Source organism: Gorilla gorilla, chromosome 8, assembly GCF_029281585.2.
Source record: "Gorilla gorilla gorilla isolate KB3781 chromosome 8, NHGRI_mGorGor1-v2.1_pri, whole genome shotgun sequence".
Classification (NCBI taxonomy): Eukaryota; Metazoa; Chordata; class Mammalia; order Primates; family Hominidae; genus Gorilla; species Gorilla gorilla.
Window position 1 is genome coordinate 138,189,878 of NC_073232.2, and position 21,999 is coordinate 138,211,876.

At 39.7% G+C, this 21,999-nt stretch overlaps 1 protein-coding gene across 12 annotated transcripts in view; it reads left to right on the top strand.

Moving 5' to 3' along the window:
• The window catches only part of FANK1 (fibronectin type III and ankyrin repeat domains 1), a 173,541-nt gene that overhangs the window by 22,050 nt on the left and 129,492 nt on the right, over nt 1–21,999 (top strand). For 3 of the 12 annotated variants that reach the window (XM_063710575.1, XM_055353010.2, XM_063710576.1), the window contains exon 2: nt 306–436. The exons of the other annotated variants lie outside the window; for them this stretch is intronic. The gene's annotated coding sequence lies outside the window, so the exon portion shown is untranslated. The remainder of the gene's footprint in view (nt 1–305; nt 437–21,999) is intronic. 12 annotated transcript variants of the gene reach the window in all.

Sequence of the window (21,999 nt, forward strand, 5' to 3'; positions counted from 1 at the left end):
AGCTGAGATCGCACCACTACTGCACTCCAGTCTGGTGACAGAGCAAGCCTCCATCTCAAAAAAAAATATATATATATAGTTATATATACTTTACCATGATAAAGACATTTTATAAGCACCATTTACCATTTGATCACCTATTAAATGCTAAGTGCTTTACATATATTTCACTAATCCTTAGAACAACTTTGTTCAGTAAATATTATTCCTGGTTCACAGATGAGGAAACTGAGGCTCGGAAAGATTATTTATTTGAAGTCTTAAATAGCCTTTATAATGTTATTCATGCACTCTTTATGCCCTAGATGGAGAAATTGCAGGGGAGAATCTCAGAATAACTAAAATAATTGAAGATGTAATCAAGGAACAAAAGTACGTTTGAATAGAGACCAACTAAAGATGGCTGGGACTGGTTCAGTCTACATATAATTGAGAGGTAAATCACTAGGAAAGGGAAGGAGTCTCTGGGTTTCAAGATGAAATAGAAGTCATGAGAATTCTATAAATTTAAATTCAAGTTCACTGAAGAGAGCTAGGAGTCAGCTACTGTTTGCTACAGATAATATTCAGTAAGGAGCTAACTGCTAATGCATTGGCCTGGGGAAGTGTTTAATGTCAAATAGAAACCAACACTAGTAAAATACTTCCAGGAGGTAAGAATTTTTTTTTTTGTGTGTGTGTGTGACAGAGTCTTGCTCTGTCCCACAGGCTGGAGTGCAGTGGCATGATCTTGGCTCACTGCAACCTCCGCTTCCTGGTTTCAAGCAATTCTCCTGCCTCAGCCTCCCTAGTAGCTGGGATTACAGGCACACACCACCACACCCGGCTGATTTTTGTATTTTTAGTAGAGTTGGGGTTTCACCATGTTGGCCAGGCTGGTCTTGAACTCTCGACCTCAGGTGATCCTCCCCCCCTTGGCCTCTCAAAGTGCTGGGATTACAGGTGTGAGCCACTGCGCCTGGCTGCTGCTTCTTTTTTTGTAATGGACCTGGGAGATCTTTATGAATGAGGGAAAGACTCATTTCTTTGAATAAGGCAGAATACTAAAGACTAGCCAGCCCTCAGGCTCATGGTGGTTGCTGCTATTCTGTTGAACGTGAACCACAGCCTTTAGAAAGGAGCAAGTTTTTGTGGAATACACAGGATTTGAAGTGCAACAAAGGGGTGGAAACGCAGCTGACCATGATACCCTCAAGTGAGTTTTTCCACTGAATTTGATTATTTTCTCATTTGGCACTTCTTTCTGGGCTTTTTAAGCAGCCCAAAAACTCTAGATGATTTTACTTTTGTAATTGTATTCTCTTGGGAATGCTCATGCCTGATTCCTCGTTTCACCAAACAGTAGGTGTGTAACCTTCTTATTTGTTTCTGCCTATAATAATTCTGGAGTCTTTAAACAAAACGACTGTGACTTTTCATGATGAGTAGAAGATAGGTTTTACTCATGCTACAATCAATATTAATTCCTTGCAGTTCAAAGACACTGAGGCCCTGTCTAATAATACAGAGGTTGAACTTGGACTTGGGAGATGACTCCTGTCTCTCATACTCTCTGTGGCTCTGCTTTCTGTTATTTTACTCATAAGCTTGTTTTGTCTCCTTGCTGAGAATTGTCAAACATGAAATGTAATTTCAGGCTATAGTGAAGAAAGATGACATAGGCCGAAAAAATTGGCAGTCATTTGGCCTGTACATGTTGCTTTTATTTTTTTTTCTGGACTTAAGATATAGACCAAACCTTGACATTTCTGGCCTTTGAGTCTTTCACAACTGTGATTATAATACATTAGCTCTTCTAGAAGTTAGAAGTGACTTTGGATTAAGTCTTTCATAAGGTGGCTAAATGAATTTATATGGCTCATCACAATTCACTAGATTGGTTAAGCAGGAAATTTACAGAGATTTTTTTCTTTGCTGTAAATGTTTTTCTAAATTGAAAAACTTCTAATACTGTCTTCTGGAGTACTAGAAATAAGTGCAAGTGATTATTTTTGGCAGGAGGCCACATAAACATTTCTGCTTCTCTGTGACTTATGGGTAGCATTGATATAAATTGTTAAAAATAATGATCGTAGATAGATAATGTATCAGAGTTTGGGCTCAGCCGCTGTAGCTGCTGTTGACCCAGAGGGACCACTGGGATCCTCACATCTCAGGGCAGCACATCGTTTGCAGCAATGGTTGGTTCTGTACAACCTTTTATGAAATTAGGTGAGGCCCTTGATTAGAATTTGTTTTTTAAAAGGTTTAATATGAGTTTATATCTCTAAATATCAGTTTCTAATATTTTTTTAAAAGCCTATGTTTACAACAAATTTGGGAGATACCTATATGCACTACTAACTAGTGTTCTTTTGTGGTGCTTTAGAAATTCTGGCTTGTATTTTTGCTGTCCTTCTAGTGATTTCACTCATCAATCAGAAGATATTTGTGTCCACCTTCCTGCTTCCTCTCCGGTGATCTTGTCTATTCTTGGCCATTTTAGGGTTGACTTAGCAGCCTTCACAAAACTGGTTGGAATTTCCACTGGGATTAAATTGATAGGTCATTTTTGGGAGACCTTTGCAATATTGAACTTTCCAATCCGTGAACTTATCTGCCCATTTATTATGTTTGTTTTTGGTAGATTACAAAATTATATGATCACTCCAAAAATTACCTTGCCCTTTATAGTAAAACCTTCCATTGTAAACTTCTGGCAATCACTGATCTGTGTTCCTCTAGCATTGCTTTTTTTTCAGAATTTTGTACAAATGGAATCGTTCAGGATGTAGCCTTTGAGTCTGGCTACTTTCATGTACTGTATCAACAGTTATTCCTTTTTATTGCCAAATAGTAATCCATTGTATAAATACTACATGGTTTGCTTATTGGTTTGTCATTGGAGGAATATGGACTATTTTCACTTTTTGGTAAATTATAAGTGGATTGGAATTCACAAGGTGCTTTTTGTCTGAGCATAGGTTTTCATTTCACTTGTGCAAATGCCTAAGGGTAGGATTGCCGAGTCACATGGTCCGTGTACGTTTGACTTTATCAGAACCTGCCAAATTGTCTTCCAAAGTGCTGTGCCACTTATGTTTCTTTAATAAATACAGGGGTATTCAAGCTGTCTGTTTCTTCTTGAGTTTTGGTAGTCTGTCTTTCAAGGAATTGGTCTATTTCACCTAATTTGTAGAATTTAGAAGCATATAGTTGTTTGTTTTTTTTTTGTAGTATCCATTCTAGCCTTCTAGTGTCTACAGGATTTGTAATAATCCTTTCATTTCTGGTATTGGTAATTTGTGTTTTCTCTTCTTCCTTCGTCAGTCTGCTAGAGGCTTCCTCATTTGATTGATTTCCACCTCCCACCACCCCTGCAAAGAACCAACTTTGGATTTTGTTGAATTTTTTTCCTTTACTGTTTTTGTTTAAATATTACTGATTTAGTCTGTTTTTCTTATGCCTGATTTGAGTTTATTTGGTTCTTTTTTTACTTAAAGTAAATGCTTACATTATTGATTTGATGCTTCATTTCTCATAATTTAGTGCTATAAATTGCCCTGTAAGCACATATTTTTATAAGATGATGTCATATTTATTAAGTTCAAACTGTTTTCCAATTTTTCTTAAGATACTCTCTTTGACCTATGGGCCATTTAGAAGTACGCCATTTAACTTCTCATATTTGGGGATGTTCTAGAAATGTTCTAGATTCCTAGTTTAATTCTGTCATCAGAGAAAATAATTCACTGAATTTTAATTGTTTAACTTTAGGGTTTGTTTTATGACCCAGAATATGATCTCTCACCACCGTCATCCAGATAATTCTTCAGGTTTTGACGTTTCCCAACCTGTCTGCTGGTTACTTTTCAGAGTACTTGGATCATTGCTATTTATATTTTGTCCAGAGTTTCAAATTGTGATCAGTGGAAATGACAGGCCGTAGCATACATACGCCATCCTGGCCAGCATCACAGGTGGTCAGTACATCTTTCTGTTGTTGTTTTGAGACAGGGTCTCACTCTGTTGCCCAGGCTGGAGCACAGTGGCATGATCAGGGATCACTGCATTCTCAACCTGCTAGGCTCAAGTGATCCTCCCACCTCAGCCTCCCGAATAGCTGGGTCTATAGGTGTGCTGCCATGCCCAGCTAATTTTTGTATTTTTTATAAAGACAGGATTTTGCCTTGTTGCCCAGGCTGGTCTCAAACTCCTGAGCTCAGGCCATCCTCTCACTCGGGCCTCCCAAAGTACTAGGATTATAGGCATGACCACCACACCTCGCCAGTACATCTTAAGAATAATTTCTGATCCACGTTGAATAATGATGGCCTATAAATATTTTTTCTTGCACTTGCCTTGTTGGGTTTTGATATCAAGGTTATTTTTATTTTAACCTTATAAAATGAACTGGGGAGTCTTTTTTTATTCTCTCAGTTTGTGTTAGTGGCAGAGTTTTTTTTGTTTGGTTGGTTGGTTTCTCTTTTTCTTGTATGTTTCATGGAACTTTTTGGTGAAGGCACTTGGGCCTGGAAATTTCTTTATGGCAAGTTTTTTCATTACTGATTCAATATATTTAATCTATGTAAGATTTTTTTCTACTTTTTGAGTCAATTTTGATTTTTTTTCCCAAAAATTCATATCTCACCAAGTATGGTGGCTTATGCCTGTAATCCCAGCACTTTGGGAGGCTCAGGTGGGAGGACCACTTGACTACAGTAGTTCAAGACCAGCCTGGGCAATATAGTGAGACTCCATCTCTACAAAAAAAATAAAAATTAGCTTGGTGTGGTGGTGGGTGCCTGTAGTGTGAGCTACTTGGGAGGCTGAGGTGGGAGGTTCATTTGAGCCTGGAAGGTCGAGACTGCAGTGAGCTGTGATTGTGCCACTGCACTCCAGCCTGGGCGACAGAATGAGACCTTGTCTCAAAAAAAAAAAAAAGATTTTTCATCTATGCTTTAAAGTCTGTTGGCATAAAGGTATTCATAATTTTACATTATGAATTTGTTTATTTGAGACAGGGTCTCACTCTGTTGCCCAGGCTGGAGTACAGTGGTACAATCATGGCTCACTGCAGCCTCCACCTCCCAGGCTCAAACCACCCTCTTGCTTCAGCCTCCCAAGTAGCTGGGACCACAGGCACTTGCCACCATGCCCAGCTAATTTTTGTATTTTTGGTAGAGACAGGGTTTTGCCATGTTGCCCAGGCTGGTCTCAAACTCCTGAACTTGAGCATTCCTCCCACTTCGGTCTCCCAGAGTGCTGGGATTACAGGTGTGAGCCATCGTTCTTGGCCTGCAAGTTATGACTTCCTTTCAGAGTCTTTCTATCTGTAGTACAGTCCTCCTGTGCAAGATTGTTTTTTGACTGCTTTTTCTTGACAAATCTTGCTAAAGGTCTGTGAATTTTATAATGTATTTTTAAAGAACCAGGTTTTAGCAGGGCATGGTGGCTCATACCTGTAATCCCAGCACTTTGAGAGGCAAAGGTGGGAGGATCGCTTGAGCCTGTAAGGGGGAGGCTGTAGTAAGCTGTGATTGAGCCACTACACTCCAGCCTGGGCAACAGAATGAGACCCTATCTGAAAACCAAAAAACCCACAAGTTTTAGCTTGGCTGATTCTATTGTGTGTTTCTTTTGTATTTCATTTGTTTGTTATGTTTTTCCTTTTTCTTTCTTTGAATTTAACTTGTTCTTTGTCTGATTTATTGACTGATGCTTAGTTTTTTTTTGTTTTTTTTTTGAGATGTAGTCTCGCTCGCTCTTTCACCAGGCTGGAGTGCAGTGGCACAATCTTGGCTCACTGCAACCTCCAGCTCCCGGGTTCAAGCGATTCTCCTGCCTCTGCCTCCCAAGTAGCTGGGACTACAGGTGTGCACCACCACGCCCACCTAATTTTTGTATTTTTAGTAGAGATGGGGTTTTACCATGTTGGGCAGGATGGTCTCGGTCTCTTGACCTCGTGATCCACCTGCCTCGGCCTCCCAAAGTGCTGGGATTACAGGCGTGAGCCACTGTGCCCAGTCTGTTGATGTTTTTTCCAAGTTCCTTTTCTAATGTTTTCATTTAAGACTATAAATTTCCCCAGCCTGGACAACATGGTGAAACTTTATCTCTACCAAACACACAAAAAATTAGCCAGGCATGGTGGTGTGAGCCTGTGGTCCCAGCTACTCGGGAGGCTGAGGTGGGAGGCACACTTGAACCCAGGAGGTGGAGTGTAGTAAGCCAAGATTGTGCTACTGCACTCCAGCCTGGGTGACAGAGTGAGACCCCATCTCAAAAAAAAAAAAAAAAAAAAAAGACTATCATTTTCCCCTTATGAATGTATTTAATTATATCCTACAGTTTTTAATATGTAGAACTGATGATGAATTTGCCTTATTTTATCTTCAAGCTATGGGCTATTTAAAAGTATACTTTTAGAAAGTTTCTAAAATTGTTACCAGAAATTGTGATCTGTCCACTTTCTTAGAAATTTGTTACCTAACACTCGTCTATATGGTTAATTTTTGAACTTGTCCACATTTTCTTGAAGGGAAGTCTATTTCTGTAGTTAAATCTCATGTTCTATATGTTTGCATTGAGTTTTTTTTTTAAAATTTTAAATCTTCATCCTCCCTAATTATTTTTATACTTTATTTACTGAGAGATATATTAAATATCCTACTAGAAGCATGGATTTGTCTGTCTCCTCATCTGTCAACTTTTGCTTTTTGAGGCTGTAGTTGGGTGCATATGATTAAAAAAAATACATCTTTTTTTAATTTGAACTTTTATCAAAATGAAATGTTTTCCTTCATTTATGTATGCTTTCAACATTATGTATGATATAGCTATAGTAACTTTGGTTAGACTTTGCACTGTGTATCTTTCACGTGTGTGTGTGTACTTTTTTTTCCACTGTGCTGCCCAGGCTATAGTGCAGGGGCTGTTCACAGGCGTGACTGTGGCTCCCTGCTGCCTTGAACTCCTGGGCTCAAATGATCCTCCTACCTCAGTCTTCAGAGTGATGTGTGCCACCACCGCCAAATAATTGTTTTTATTTCTTTAGAGATAGAGTTTGGCTATATTGCCAAGGCTGGTCTTTGAGCTCTTGGTCTCAAGTGATCCTCTCACCTCTGCTTCCTGAGTCACTGGGATTATAGGCATGTGCTGCCAAGCCCGGCTCCTCTGATACGTATTTTAATACCTTTTAAAATCATTCAATATCTTTGTATTTTAAATATGACTTAAAAATAGCATGGAATGAGATTTTAACAATTTATCCATCTTTAACTGGATTACTTAGTCCATTTGCATGTATTTGTATTCTGACATACTTGGATTCTGTATAGATGGTGAGTGGTGTGTATGTACATGCATATGTGTTTGTGTCATTTTGTCACTTTCTATTTATCCTACTTATGTTTCTTTTTTTCCTTTCTTGCCTTCTTTTCAATTGGTGGGATATTTTTTCTTCTCTAGTCATTTTAAGTTAGTCTTTGTTTATATTCTTTTAGTAACTGTCATGCTAATTTAAATGTGCATATTTAAATTATGAAAGTCTAAAATTTATCCTCCTCCTGGGTGATAGGATAACTTAAGAATACTTTCATCGCATTAAACTCCTCTTGAGTTATGCTACTACGGTATATTTTCAACTTTTTATTTTGACATAATTGCAGATTCACAGGCGGTTCTAAGAATATAAAGAAATCCCATATAGTCTCCACTCAGTTTCTCCCAATGGTAACATCTTGCGTAACTACCTTGTTCAGATTTCACCAGTTTTATGTGTACTTTTAGTTTTTTTTGTGTATTTAGTTCTATGAAATTTTATCGTGTACATAGATTAGATACCTAATCACCATTACCATCGTCAAGATACAGAACAGTTCCATCAGAAGGATGGATCCCTTGTGTTACCCATTTTATAGTCACAAACACGTTCCTCACTCCCTAACCCCTGGCAACCACTAATCTGTTTTTCATCTCTATAACTTTATTTCAAGAACACATGTAAATGAAACCATACACTGTCTGATATTTTGAGATTGAGTTTTTTTATTCAGCATAATTATCTTGTGATCCATCAAAGTTGTTTTGATATATTTTATCATTTTTCTTTTTATATTTCATGGGACATTACTTCTATTTTATACGTTTCACATTTGTTTAGTTTTATCCATATATTCACCTGTCTTTTTCCTGCTCTTCATTTCTTCTTATATCCCAGATCTTCCACTTGAGATCATTTTCTTCCTGCCTGAAATCTTTTTGGTATCTGTTTAGTAATGGTTTCATTGGGCGAGCTCCCTCAATTTCTGCACATTTTAAGCTCTATTATGTTAGTCTCATACTTAATTTTTTTTTATTGTGGTATAAGAGGCATACAGGTAAGGAGATCATGAACGAACAACTCAAAATTTTCACCTAGTTAACACCTAAGAAATGGATATGACCAGCAACCCAGAAGCCTCTCTTATGTTTCCTTCTAGTTGCTGCTCTTACCTCCTCTCGAGACAGGGTCATCTGCCCGCCTTGGCCTCCCAAAGTGCTGGGATTACAGGCATGAGCCACCGAGCCTGGCCTAAAATGACCATCTTGTCTTTTGAGACAGAGTCTTGCTCTGTCACCCCAGCTGGAGTGCAGTGGCATGATCATGGCTCACTGCAGCCTCAATCTCCCTGGCTCAAGCGATCCTCCCACCTTAGCCTCCTGAGTATCTGGGACAGGAGGCACACATGCCACACCCAGCTCAATCCACTGGGCTCAAGCAAAAGGTATCTCCTATTCTGACTTTTTACACTATAGATTAGTTTTCCTATTATTCGCTTTATAAATGCGATCTTTTCTTTTGGCTTCTTTTCTCAGCTTTAGACTTGTGAGTTCTATCCATGGTGTTGCACATGGCCGTGGTTTGTTTGTTGTTGTGTGCATTCAGTTTTACTAATATTGCACAATATGTTTATCTGTTCTGCTGGTGGCTGACATTCAGGTTCTTCCAAGCTTGGGTCCATTATGAGTAATGCCATTATAAACTTTTTTTTTTGTTTTTTTGGGGGGGATGGAGTCTCACTCTTGTTGCCCAAGCTGGAGTGCAATGGCGCAATCTCAGCTCACTGCAACCTCCACCTCCTGGGTTCAAGCAATTCTCCCTGCCTGGGCCTCCCAAGAAACTGGGATTACAGGTGCCCACCACCACGCTTGGCTAATTTTTTTTAGTAGAGACGGGGTTTTGCCATGTTGGCTGGGCTGGTCTCGAACTCCTGACCTCAGGTGATCTGCCTGCCTCGGCCTCCCAAAGTGCTGGAATTACAGGCATGAGCCACTGTGCCCGGCCCTAAACTTTCTTGTACTTACCTTTTGGTGCACACGTGTGTACTTTAATTTGATCTGTATCTGGGAGTGCAAGTGCTTTATAGAGTGTACGTACAGTTTTAGGAGATACTGCTAAAAATTTTGCAGTGGCTATATCAGTTTACACTCTGCCAGCTGTGGATGAATGTTCCAGTTGTTTCCCATCCTTCTGTTGTAGGAAAGGAGTCCTGATCTAGACTCCAAGAGAGGGTTATTGGATCTGGTGCAAGAAAGAATTCAGGGCGAGTCCATAGAGTAAAGTGATAGCAAGTTTATTAAGAAAGTAGAAGAATAAAAGAATGGCTACTCTATAGACAGAGCAGCTCGAGGGCTGCTGGTTACCCATTCTTATGGTTATTTCTAGATAATATGCTAAACAAGGGGCGGATTATTCATGCCTCCTTTTTTTTTTTTTTTTTAAGACCATGTAGGGTAAATTTCTGATATTGCCATGGCATTTGTAAACTGTTGTGGCGCTAGTGGGAGTGTAGCAGTGGGAGAACGACCAGAGGTCACTCTTGTCACCATCTTGGTTTTAGTAGGTTTTAGGCAGCTTCCTTGCTGCAGACTGTTTTATCAGCAAGGTCTTTATGACCTGTACCTTGTGCTGACCTCCTATTTCATCCTATAACTAAGAATGCCTCACTCTCTGGGAATGCAGCCCAGTAGGTCTCAGCCTTTTTTCCCAGCTCCTATTCAAGATGGAGTTGCTCTTTTTCAAACCCCTCTGACACTTCCATGTACTTACTATCGTGTCAGCTTTTAAAAACTTTGTCTTTCTGATAGATGTGTAGTAGTATCTCATGGTGTTTGTAATGTGAATTTCCGTAATGCCTAAGTAGGGAAGAGCATCTTCTCATGTTTTAATACTGGTCATTTAGTTGTTCTCTTTGGGAAAGGGCCTGCTCAGGTCTCTTGCCTAGCTTTCTATTGGGTTACCTGTCTTCTTTTTTAAAATTACTGATTTGTAGGAATTCTTATATTATGGACCAAAGTTATTTGGTCATATTCTACCCAGTATTCTCTGAATGATTATTTGAATAAAAATGATTAATTTTGCTATAGTCCAGTTTATCAGTATTTTCCTTTATGGGTAATGTTTTTGGTTGCAGGGGAGTTCTGAACTTTCTCTCTTTTCCCTGAAGGTCCGATAATTTGAGTCTCTGTAATAAACTTGACAGTAGCCAGATTAGCAGGAACAGTGGCATACAGCCTGATGATGTGCGTATGCACAGGAGTCCACGAAATATGAGACTCACAGAAGAGCCAGGTGGTTGAAGCTTTGCTAGCAATTTGAGCTGCAGAAAGAAACAGGAGCTTAAAGGCCCCTGGATGGTAATGGCGACAGGCTATGGGAGAGTGAGGGGAGGAACTGCACTGGGAACAAAGGCTCTTATGCAGAAAAAAGTCCCTCGGGTAGCAGCCTTCAGAATAGGTGAAAAGTCTGTCTGGTGTGGTATCCTGAGTGTGGAGACCTTTTAGTTTCCTCTGTTTCCATAGGAGTCTGGTTAATGTAGATCCCAGGAAGGAGGGCAGGGTTTGTGACAGACAACAGCATTCCTCCTGGGGGAACTTCTCTTAATCAAGTAAGTGAAACTTCGGAGAAAGCACTGCCTGTATTTGCTGCTTTCCAGGTGCTCTCAGTTTGAAGTCTACAGCTGCATATTTTGGGGTATTTTTTTGAGCCCCAACATGATCTTTATGAAAAATTTTACCTAATTCTATGTTATCTTCTAGAAGCCTTTTCACATGTAGCCTGTCTATCTGGAAGGGATTTTTATGTATGGTATTGTTAACAGTGGAGCGTGTGCAGGTTCTTGGCATCTTGAACAGAGAATTGGACAAAACGCACAAAGCAAGGAAGGAATGAAGGGATTTATAGAAAATGAAACTACACGCCACAGTGTGGAAGCAGCTCTGAGCATAGGGGCTCAAAGTTCCTGTTACAGAGTTTTTATGAGTTTACCCTCTACTTGGGGTACACCCTATGTAAATGAAGAGGATGAAGTAAAGTTACAAGGCAATTTACGGCATACGCCCTATGGAGAGGATATTTCCTGTTATAGCTGAAGTGTGAATTGGCCTGATGTTGCCTGCCTCCAGACCCTATTTTCCTGCCTCAGTATCAAGTAGGAAACTTTTTCACATGGCTATCCAGTTGACTTTGGCACTGTTTATTAAAATGACCATCTTTTCTTTTTTTTGTGATGAGGTCTTGCTCTGTCACCCAGGCTGGAGTGCAGTGGCATGATCCTGGCTGACTGCAGCCTCCGCCTCCTGGGTTCAAGCGATTCTCCTGCCTCAGCCTCCCGAATACCTGGGATTACATGTGCCTGGCTAATTTTTGTATTTTTATTCTTTTTTTTTTTTTTATTATACTGTAAGTTTTAGGGTACATGTGCACATTGTGCAGGTTAGTTACATATGTATACATGTGCCATGCTGGTGCGCTGCACCCACTAACTCGTCATCTAGCATTAGGTATATCTCCCAATGCTATCCCTCCCCCCTCCCCCCACCCCACAACAGTCCCCAGAGTGTGATATTCCCCTTCCTGTGTCCATGTGATCTCATTGTTCAATTCCCACCTATGAGTGAGAATATGCGGTGTTTGGTTTTTTGTTCTTGCTATAGTTTACTGAGAATGATGATTTCCAATTTCATCCATGTCCCTACAAAGGACATGAACTCATCATTTTTTATGGCTGCATAGTATTCCATGGTGTATATGTGCCACATTTTCTTAATCCAGTCTATCATTGTTGGACATTTGGGTTGGTTCCAAGTCTTTGCTATTGTGAATAATGCCGCAATAAACATACGTGTGCATGTGTCTTTATAGCAGCATGATTTATAGTCATTTGGGTATATACCCAGTAATGGGATGGCTGGGTCAAATGGTATTTCTAGTTCTAGATCCCTGAGGAATCGCCACACTGACTTCCACAATGGTTGAACTAGTTTACAGTCCCACCAACAGTGTAAAAGTGTTCCTATTTCTCCACATCCTCTCCAGCACCTGTTGTTTCCTGACTTTTTAATGATTGCCATTCTAACTGGTGTGAGATGGTATCTCATAGTGGTTTTGATTTGCATTTCTCTGATGGCCAGTGATGATGAGCATTTTTTCATGTGTCTATTGGCTGCATAAATGTCTTCTTTTGAGAACTGTCTGTTCATGTCCTTTGCCCCCTTTTTGATGGGGTTGTTTGCTTTTTTCTTGTAAATTTGTTTGAGTTCATTGTAGATTCTGGATATTAGCCCTTTGTCAGATGAGTAGGTTGCAAAAATGTTCTCCCATTTTGTAGGTTGCCTGTTCACTCTGATGGTAGTTTCTTTTGCTGTGCAGAAGCTCTTTAGTTTAATTAGATCCCATTTGTCAATTTTGTCTTTTGTTGCCATTGCTTTTGGTGTTTTGGACATGAAGTCCTTGCCCATGCCTATGTCCTGAAAGGTAAAGCCTAGGTTTTCTTCTAGGGTTTTTATTGTTTTAGGTCTAACGTTTAAATCTTTAATCCATCTTGAATTGATTTTTGTATAAGGTGTAAGGAAGGGATCCAGTTTCAGCTTTCTACATATGGCTAGCCAGTTTTCCCAGCACCATTTATTAAATAGGGAATCCTTTCCCCATTGCTTGTTTTTCTCAGGTTTGTCAAAGATCGGATAGTTGTAGGTATGCGGCATTATTTCTGAGGCCTCTGTTCTGTTCCATTGATCTATATCTCTGTTTTGGTACCAGTACCATGCTGTTTTGGTTACTGTAGCCTTGTAGTATAGTTTGAAGTCAGGTAGTGTGATGCCTCCAGCTTTGTTCTTTTGGCTTAGGATTGACTTGGCGATGCGGGCTCTTTTTTGGTTCCATATGAACTTTAAAGTAGTTTTTTCCAATTCTGTGAAGAAAGTCATTGGTAGCTTGATGGGGATGGTATTGAATCTATAAATTACCTTGGGCAGTATGGCCATTTTCACGATATTGATTCTTCCTACCCATGAGCATGGAATGTTCTTCCATTTGTTTGTATCCTCTTTTATTTCCTTGAGCAGTGGTTTGTAGTTCTCCTTGAAGAGGTCCTTCACATCCCTTGTAAGTTGGATTCCTAGGTATTTTATTCTCTTTGAAGCAATTGTGAATGGGAGTTCACTCATGATTTGGCTCTCTGTTTGTCTGTTGTTGGTGTATAAGAATGCTTGTGATTTTTGTACATTGATTTTGTATCCTGAGACTTTGCTGAAGTTGCTTATGAGCTTAAGGAGATTTTTGGCTGAGACAATGGGGTTTTCTAGATATACAATCATGTCGTCTGCAAACAGGGACAATTTGATTTCCTCTTTTCCTAATTGAATACCCTTTATTTCCTTCTCCTGCCTAATTGCCCTGGCCAGAACTTCCAACACTATGTTGAATAGGAGTGGTGAGAGAGGGCATCCCTGTCTTGTGCCAGTTTTCAAAGGGAATGCTTCCAGTTTTTGCCCATTCAGTATGATATTGGCTGTGGGTTTGTCATAGATAGCTCTTATTATTTTGAAATACATCCCCTCAATACCTAATTTATTGAGAGTTTTTAGCATGAAGGGTTGTTGAATTTTGTCAAAGGCTTTTTCTGCATCTATCGAGATAATCATGTGGTTGTTGTCTTTGGCTCTGTTTATAGGCTGGATTACATTTATTGATTTGCGTATATTGAACCAGCCTTGCATCCCAGGGCTGAAGCCCACTTGATCATGGTGGATAAGCTTTTTGATGTGGTGCTGGATTCGGTTTGCCAGTATTTTATTGAGGATTTTTGCATCAATGTTCATCAAGGATATTGGTCTAAAATTCTCTTTTTTTGTTGTGTCTCTGCCCGGCTTTGGTATCAGAATGATGCTGGCCTCATAAAATGAGTTAGGGAGGATTCCCTCTTTTTCTATTGATTGGAATAGTTTCAGAAGGAATGGTACGAGTTCCTCCTTGTACCTCTGGTAGAATTCGGCTGTGAATCCATCTGGTCCTGGACTCTTTTTGGTTGGTAAACTATTGATTATTGCCACAATTTCAGCTCCTGTTATAGGTCTATTCAGAGATTCAACTTCTTCCTGGTTTAGTCTTGGGAGAGTGTATGTGTTGAGGAATTTATCCATTTCTTCTAGATTTTCTAGTTTATTTGTGTAGAGGTGTTTGTAGTATTCTCTGATGGTAGTTTGTATTTCTGTGGGATTGGTGGTGATATCCCCTTTATCATTTTTTATTGTGTCTATTTGATTCTTCTCTCTTTTTTTCTTCATTAGTCTTGCTAGTGGTCTATCAATTTTGTTGATCCTTTCAAAGAACCAGCTCCTGGATTCATTGATTTTTTGAAGGGTTTTTTGTGTCTCTATTTCCTTCAGTTCTGCTCTGATTTTAGTTATTTCTTGCCTTCTGCTAGCTTTTGAATGTGTTTGCTCTTGCTTTTCTAGTTCTTTTAATTGTGATGTTAGGGTGTCAATTTTGGATCTTTCCTGCTTTCTCTTGTGGGCATTTAGTGCTATAAATTTCCCTCTACACACTGCTTTGAATGTGTCCCAGAGATTCTGGTATGTTGTGTCTTTGTTCTCGTTGGTTTCAAAGAACATCTTTATTTCTGCCTTCATTTCGTTATGTACCCAGTAGTCATTCAGTAGCAGGTTGTTCAGTTTCCATGTAGTTGAGCAGCTTTGAGTGAGATTCTTAGTCCTGAGTTCTAGTTTGATTGCACTGTGGTCTGAGAGATAGTTTGTTATAATTTCTGTTCTTTTACATTTGGTGAGGAGAGCTTTACTTCCAAGTATGTGGTCAATTTTGGAATAGGTGTGGTGTGATGCTGAAAAAAATGTATATTCTGTTGATTTGGGGTGGTGAGTTCTGTAGATGTCTATTAGGTCCACTTGGTGCAGAGCTGAGTTCAATTCCTGGGTATCCTTGTTGACTTTCTGTCTCGTTGATCTGTCTAATGTTGACAGTGGGGTGTTAAAGTCTCCCATTATTAATGTGTGGGAGTCTAAGTCTCTTTGTAGGTCACTCAGAACTTGCTTTATGAATCTGGGTGCTCCTGTATTGGGTGCATATATATTTAGGATAGTTAGCTCTTCTTGTTGAATTGATCCCTTTGCCATTATGTAATGGCCTTCTTTGTCTCTTTTGATCTTTGTTGGTTTAAAGTCTGTTCTATCAGAGACTAGGATTGCAACCCCTGCCTTTTTTTGTTTTCCATTTGCTTGGTAGATCTTCCTCCATCCTTTTATTTTGAGCCTATGTGAGTCTCTGCACGTGAGATGGGTTTCCTGAATACAGCACACTGATGGGTCTTGACTCTTTATCCAATTTGCCAGTCTGTGTCTTTTAATTGGAGAATTTAGTCCATTTACATTTAAAGTTAATATTGTTATGTGTGAATTTGATCCTGTCATTATGATGTTAGCTGGTTATTTTGCTCGTTAGTTGATGCAGTTTCTTCCTAGTCTTGATGGTCTTTACATTTTGGCATGATTTTGCAGCGGCTGGTACCAGTTGTTCCTTTCCGTGTTTAGGGCTTCCTTCAGGAGCTCTTTTAGGGCAGGCCTGGTGGTGACAAAATCCTCAGCATTTGCTTGTCTGTAAAGTATTTTATTTCTCCTTCACTTATGAAGCTTAGTTTGGCTGGATATGAAATTCTGGGTTGAAAATTCTTTTCTTTAAGAATGTTGAATATTGGCCCCCACTCTCTTCTGGCTTGTAGAGTTTCTGCCGAGAGATCTGCTGTTAGTCTGATGGGCTTCCCTTTGAGGGTAACCCGACCTTTCTCTCTGGCTGCCCTTAACATTTTTTCCTTCATTTCAACTTTGGTGAATCTGACAATTATGTGTCTTGGAGTTGCTCTTCTCGAGGAGTATCTTTGTGGCGTTCTCTGTATTTCCTGAATCTGAACGTTGGCCTGCCTTGCTAGATTGGGGAAGTTCTCCTGGATAATATCCTGCAGAGTGTTTTCCAACTTGGTTCCATTCTCCCCGTCACTTTCAGGTACACCAATCAGACGTAGATTTGGTCTTTTCACATAGTCCCATATTTCTTGGAGGCTTTGCTCATTTCTTATTATTCTTTTTTCTCTCAACTTCCCTTCTCGCTTCATTTCATTCATTTCATCTTCCATTGCTGATACCCTTTCTTCCAGTTGATCACATCGGCTCCTGAGGCTTCTGCATTCTTCACGTAGTTCTCGAGCCTTGGTTTTCAGCTCCATCAGCTCCTTTAAGCACTTCTCTGTATTGGTTATTCTAGTTATACATTCTTCTAAATTTTTTTCAAAGTTTTCAACTTCTTTGCCTTTGGTTTGAATGTCCTCCCGTAGCTCAGAGTAATTTGATCGTCTGAAGCCTTCTTCTCTCAGCTCGTCAAAGTCATTCTCCGCCCAGCTTTGTTCCTTTGCTGGTGAGGAACTGCCTTCCTTTGGAGGAGGAGAGACGCTCTGCTTTTTAGAGTTTCCAGTTTTTCTGTTCTGTTTTTTTCCCCATCTTTGTGGTTTTATCTACTTTTGGTCTTTGATGATGGTGATGTACAGATGGGTTTTCAGTGTGGATATCCTTTCTGTTTGTTAGTTTTCCTTCTAACAGACAGGACCCTCAGTTGCAGGTCTGTTGGAATACCCTCAGATGGAAATGCAGAAATCACCCGTCTTCTGCGTCACTCATGCTGGGAGCTGTAGACCGGAGCTGTTGCTATTCGGCCATCTTGGCTCCTCCCTCAATATTTCTTTATGATAATCATTCTTGACCAACTCTCAATGAGATGGAGCTTAACACCCGTGAGTGTGGGCTGTGCTAGGGACTTGCTTCCAAAGAGTAGAGTCTGTAATCCCAGCACTTTGAGAGGCCGAGGCGGGAGGATCACGAGGTCAGGAGATCGAGAACATCTTGGCTAACATGGTTGGAACTCCGTCTCTACCTCCTCTTTCCTGGGCACGCAGCCTCGGGTCAGCGGTCAGCGGTCAGGTCCTCTGACCGGTCTCTCAGCGCTCCCCTTTTCTAGTCCTGCTCCAGCAGCCTTTCAACCTCAGTCGACTCCTGCTGTTCTCTCATTTTTGTATTTTCAATAGAGATGGGGTTTCACCATGTTGGCCTTGAACTCCTGACCTCAGGTAACCCGCCTGCCTAGGCCTCTCAAAGTGCTGAGATTACAGGTGTGAGTCACCACGCCTGGCCTAAAATGACCATCTTTTCTTTAGAGCAGAGTCTTGCTGTGTCACCGCAGCTGGAGTGCAATGGCACGATCATGGCTCACTGCAGCCTCAACCTCCCTGGCTCAAACAATCCTCCCACCTCAGCCTCGTGAGCAGCTGGGACAGCAGGCACAACATGCCACGCTCAACTTTTTTTTTTTTTTTTTTTTTTTTTTTTTAATTAGACATGAAATCTTGCTATGTTTCCCAGGCTGGTCTTGATCTACTGGGCTCAAGCAATCCTCCACTTTGACCTCCAGAAGTTCTGGGATTACAAGTAGGAGCCACTGCACCTGGCCCATCTTCATTGTTCTTCAGTGTCACCTTTATTATAAATCAAGTACTATATACATGGGCATGCCTTTGGCCTCTGTAAGTTCCTTTTTTAAAATTTTCCACAAGTTATTAGGGGACAGGTGGTATTTGGTTACATGAGTAAGTTCTTTAGTGGTGATTTGTGAGATTTTGGTGCACCCACCACCCGAGCAGTATACCCTGCACCTATTTGTAATATTTTATTCCTTGCCCCCTCCACACCCTTACCCCCAAGTCCCCAAAGTCCATTGTATCATTCTTATGCCTTTGCATCTTCATAGCTTAGCTCCACATATCAGTGAGAACATACAATCTTTGGTTTTCCATTCCTGAGTTACTTCACTTGGAATAATAGTCTCCAGTCTCATCCAGGTCACTGCAAATGTGTTAATTTACTCCTTTTTATGACTGAGTAATATGCCGTGGCATAAATATACCACAGTTTATTTGTCTACTTGTTGATTGATGGGCATTTGGGTTGGTTCCACGATTTTGGAATTGTGAATTGTGCTGCTATAAACATGCATGTGCAAGTATCTTTTTTGAATAATGACTTCTTTTCCTCTGGGTAGATACCCAGTAGTGGGATTGCTGGATCAAATGGTAGTTCTACTTTTAGTTCTTTAAGGAATCTCCACACTGTTTTCCATAGTGGTTGTACTAGTTTACATTTCCATCAGCAGTGTAGAAGTGTTTCCTGTTCACTGCACCCACACCAGCATCTACTGTTTTTTGATTTTTTGATTATGGCCTTTCTTGCAGGAGTAAGGTGGTATCACATTGTGGTTTTGATCTGCATTTCCCTGATTGTTAGTGATGTTGGGCATTTTTTCATATATTTGTTGGCCATTTGTATATCTTCTTTTGAGAATTGTCTATTCATGTCCATAGCCCACTTTTTCATGGGATTGTTTTTTTCTTACTGATTTGAGTTGTAGATTCTGGATATTAGTCCTTTGTCAGATGTATAGATTGTGAAGATTTTCTCCACTCTGTGGGTTGTCTATTTACTCTGCTGACTGTTCTTTTGCCATGCAAAAGCTCATTAGTTTAATTAAGTCTCAATTATTTATCTTTGTTTTTATTGCATTTGCTTTTGGGTTCTTGGTCATGAAATCCTTGCTAAGCCAATGTCTAGAAGGGTTTTCCAATGTTATCTTCTAGAATTTTTACAGTTTCAGATCTTAGGTCTAAGTCCTTAATCCATCTTGAGTTGATTTTTGTATAAGGTAAGAGATAAGGATCCAGCTTCATTCTCCCACATGTGCATAACCAATTAGCCCAGCACCATTTGTTGAAAAGGGTGTCCTTTCCCCACTTTGTTTGGTTTGTCGAAGATCAGTTGGTTATCAGTGTTTGGGCTTATTTTTGGGTTCTCTATTCTGTTTCATTGTTTCTATGTACCTATTTTTATACCAGTACCATGCTGTTTTGGTGACTATGGCCTTATAGTATAGTTTGAAATCAGGTAGTGTGATGCCTCCAGATTTGTTCTTTTTGCTTAGTCTTGCTTTGGCTATGCAGGCTCTTTTTTGGTTCCATATGAATTTTAGAATTTGTTTTTTCTAATTCTGTGAAGAATAATGGTGGTATTTTGATGGGCATTGTGTTGAATTTGTGGATTGCTTTTGGCAGTATCATCATTTTCACAATATTGATCGTACCCATCCATGAGCATGGGATGTGTTTCCATTTGTTTGTGTCATCTATGATTTATTTCAGAGGTGTTTTGTAGTTTTACTTGTAGAGGTATTTTGCCCCCTTGGTTAGGTATATTCCTAAGTATTTTAGTTTTTTTGCAGCTGTTGTAAAAGGGGGTGAGTTCTTGATTTGATTCTCCCCTTGGTTGCTGTTGGTGTATAGAAGAGCTACTGATTTGGGTACATTGATTTGTGTACATTAATCTTGCATCGGAAAAAGTTGCTGAATTCTTTTATCAGTTGTAGGAGCTTTCTGGAGGAGGCTTTAGGGTTTTCAAGGTAAACAATCATATCGTCAGCAAACAATAACCGTTTGACTTCCTCTTTACCGATTTGGATGCCCTTTCTTTTGTCTGATTTCTCTGGCTAGGACTTTCCAGTACTATGTTGAGGAGTGGTGAGATTGGGCATCCTTGTCTTGTTCCCCTTCTCAGAGGGAGTGCTTTCAACTTTTCCCCATTCAGTATTATGTTGGCTGTGGGTTTGTCATTGATGGCTTTTATTACATGAGGTATGTCCCTTGTGTACCATTTTTGCTGAGAGTTTTAATCATAAAGTGATGCTGGATTTTGTCGAATGCATTTTCTGTATCTGTTGAGATCATGTCATTTTTTTTTTAATTTTGTTTGTGTGGTGTACCACATTTATTGACTTGCATATGTTAAACCATCCCTGCATCCCTGGTATGAAATCCATTTGATCATGGTGGATTATCTTTTTGATATGTTGTTGGATTTGGTTAGCTAGTATTTTGTTAAGGGTTTTAGCATCTATGTTCATCAAGGATATCGGTCTGTAGTTTTCTTTTCTGGTTATGTCGTTTCCTGATTTTGGTATTAGGGTGACTTGGTACCAATTCTTCTTTGAATATCTGGTAGAATTCTGCTGTGAATCTGTCTGGTCCTAGACTTTTTTTTTGTTGGTAATTTTTAAATTACCATTTCAGTCTTGCTGCTCGTTATTGGTCTGTTCAGGGTATCTAATTCTTCCTGATTTAAGCTAGGAGGGTTGTATTTTTTCCAGGAATTTATCCGTCTTTTCTAGGTTTTCTACTTATGTGTGTAAAGGTGTTCACAGTAGCCTTGAATGAGCTTTTGTATTTGTGTTGTCAGTTGTAATATCTCCTGTTTCATTTCTTAATGAGGTTGTCTGGATTTTCTCTCTTCTCTTCTTGGTTAATCTTGCTAATGGTCTATCAGTTTTATTTATCTTTTCAAAGAACCAGCTTTTTGTTTCATTTATGTTTCGTCTTTTTTGTTTGTTTCAATTTCATTTAGTTCTGCTCGGATCTTGGTAATTTCCTTTCTTCTGCTGGGTTTGGGTTTGGTTTGTTCTTGGCTCTCTAGTTCCTTGAGGTGTGACCTTAGAATGTCAGTTTGCACTTTTTCAATCTTTTTGATTCAGGTGTTCAGGGCTATGAACTTTCCTCTTAGCACCACCTTTGCTGTATCCAAGAGGCTTTGATAGGTTGTGTCATTATTGTCATTCAGTTTGAAGAATTTTAAAATTTCCATCTTGTTTTCGTTTTTTGACCCAATGCTCATTCAGGAACAGGTTACTTAACTTCCATGTATTTGCATTGTTTTGAAGGTTCGTTTTGGAGTTGATTTTCGATTTTATTCCACTGTTATCTGAGAGAGTGCTTGATATAATTTCAATCTTCTTAAATTTATTGAGGCTTGTTTTATTGGCATCTGCAAGTTTCATTGGTTGATTTGTCTATATTTTGTTTGGTTTTGGAAATAAGTATAATAAAACACAGTCCTGCTCTTAAAATGCATACAATCAGTTAAATAGCTAATTTCAATATAATGTGATGTGGAAGAAAAACATATTAAAATTGTGCTGTATTTAAAGTTTCATAATTGAAATGTTAATTTCTTTACTAAAGTGACCCTTCTACTGCAGCAGGAAGACTGTTTTTATAATTGAAAGATAGTTTGCGTTTTATTACTTGGCTTTTCTTTATAGTTTACTGTACATTAATATATCCCTAAACACGTATTATTATAATTCTGCCTGTTTTGGGGCAGCATCTACCTTATAGCACTGGCTGAGGGCTGAGCTGAGCGTGGCTCCGAGGGAATCCAGCCTTGGGCAGTAGGTGGCAATGTTGGGCAGGCAGATAAAGGCTCCGGGATGTCTGGCTAGTCATGGGGACTGAGCTGTGGGCAGAATTCCAGTCCTGCATGAATTAAGGCTGGCCCCCAAACCAAGTCGAAAAGACAGAACAGACTGGAGGAGGAGGGGGGAGAGGTATATGATGAGAGCCGCTGCCATTTATTTAGCATTGTGTACTGAGCTCTGTGCAGGGCACCTAACAGCCTAGCATGCAGCAACTCAGTTCCCGCTACCTGTACCCCCACCGTTTTTGTTTTTGTTTTTGTTTTTGTTTTGCAAATCACGAAGAGAAAGACAGTTGGAATGTGGCAGAACCAGGATTCTATCCCAGTCTGGCTGTCCTCACAACT